The sequence below is a fragment of the Sinocyclocheilus grahami genome, unplaced genomic scaffold, assembly GCF_001515645.1.
Source record: "Sinocyclocheilus grahami isolate Dianchi unplaced genomic scaffold, SAMN03320097.WGS_v1.1 scaffold36729.1, whole genome shotgun sequence".
Taxonomy (NCBI): Eukaryota; Metazoa; Chordata; class Actinopteri; order Cypriniformes; family Cyprinidae; genus Sinocyclocheilus; species Sinocyclocheilus grahami.
The window spans coordinates 1-1,449 of record NW_015522777.1 but is presented as its reverse complement, the minus strand read 5'-3'; the positions used below and the strand labels follow the sequence as shown (position 1 = coordinate 1,449).

General features: G+C 34.5%; 1 pseudogene; it reads right to left on the bottom strand.

The window, feature by feature from the left end:
• Positions 1-228: 228 nt before the first annotated feature.
• LOC107580579 (Ig heavy chain V region 6.96-like) lies at positions 229-1,059 on the bottom strand (annotated as a pseudogene).
• Positions 1,060-1,449: the final 390 nt, after the last annotated feature.

Here is a 1,449-nt window from a genome sequence, read left to right as displayed (position 1 = left end):
AATTTTTTTTATTACATTTACAATACTCCCTATAAAGAGAATATTTGGTCATAAATGGGTATAAATGTTTCTTTTATTGGTTTATTGATAGTCCATTACAATAATATGCAATTATGTAATAATATGTAAGAAGTTATTTGTGATCTGTGAGATAAAATTGAATTTGTGAAGTTGTTTCAATGGGTTGTATTTTGGTAAATACATGCACATACAAATAGCTTATTTTGTGCAGTGCTGTAGCTGTATTCATCACAGTGTCTATCTTGCACAATAATATACAGCAGTGTCTTCATTCTTCATATTATTCATCTGCAGATACATCTGTTTCTTGCTGTTGTCTCTGGAGATGGTGAAGCGTCCCTGAACAGACTGAGAGTAGTGTATATAACTACTACCACCAGAGATGTATGCCAGCCACTCCAGACCTCCTCCTGCAGTCTGTCTGATCCAAGCTAATTCTGGGTCACTACTAAACCCAGATGCGGTACAGGTGAGTCTGTGAGATCCTACAGGTTTAATGACCACTGACTCAGACTCAGTCAGTGTTTGACACCAACAGACTGAAAAACAAACAGTTCAACATGAACATTTACAACAGTACACATGAATAAGTCTGATCAGCAACAGGTTTTCAAGAGTCCTTCTTACATTCTGTGAGAGCAAACATGAAGAGTGAAAACAAAACCCATTTAGACACAATATCCATTGTCCTATTAAGAAAAGAGGAAGCTGATGCATCAAAATCACAAACGACAGAGTGGAGGCTTTTTAAAGAGGACGAGGAGAAGTAGGTTTGCATAGGGTGCCCTCTAAAGGTACATTTACATTTTTTGTGACTTTATTAACCTTCATAACCATGTCTGCCTTTAAATGTATTGTATGTTTATATGTACTAGTTCAGAGACATAGTAGTGTCTCATATTGGCTGTAATGATGTGCTCGACAAAGGAGATAATTAAACTAACAGTCTTTAATAACACTCTTTAAAAGACACAGGAAAACACAAAAGATAATATAAACACAACCATGTAGAACAAAGATGCTTCTTTACTTTATCATCAATGACTCTGCACTGATTAGACTGAAAACCTGTTCAAAAGATCATCATTCAAAGATATTGATGTGCTGAACATTTCTTTTGAGGAAGACAAATAGAAGTAGGTTTGCATAGGGTGCCCTCTAAAGGTACATTTGCATTTATGTGCCCTTATTAACCTCTGTAACCATGTCTGCCTTTAAATGTATCGTTTGTTACTTCTTATTCACTAGGCTATGATAGATGATTACCAATTAATTGCATGTTTTTACTTCATCCAAATCCAGTTTTCTCAAAACATACAAATTGTTCCTTAAAATATATAATATATATACACTGTTTCACATATAAAGGTAAACAGAGTTTCTTTTATTCATAGTTGGAGTAACATGTTTTGGGATTAACTGTGATGA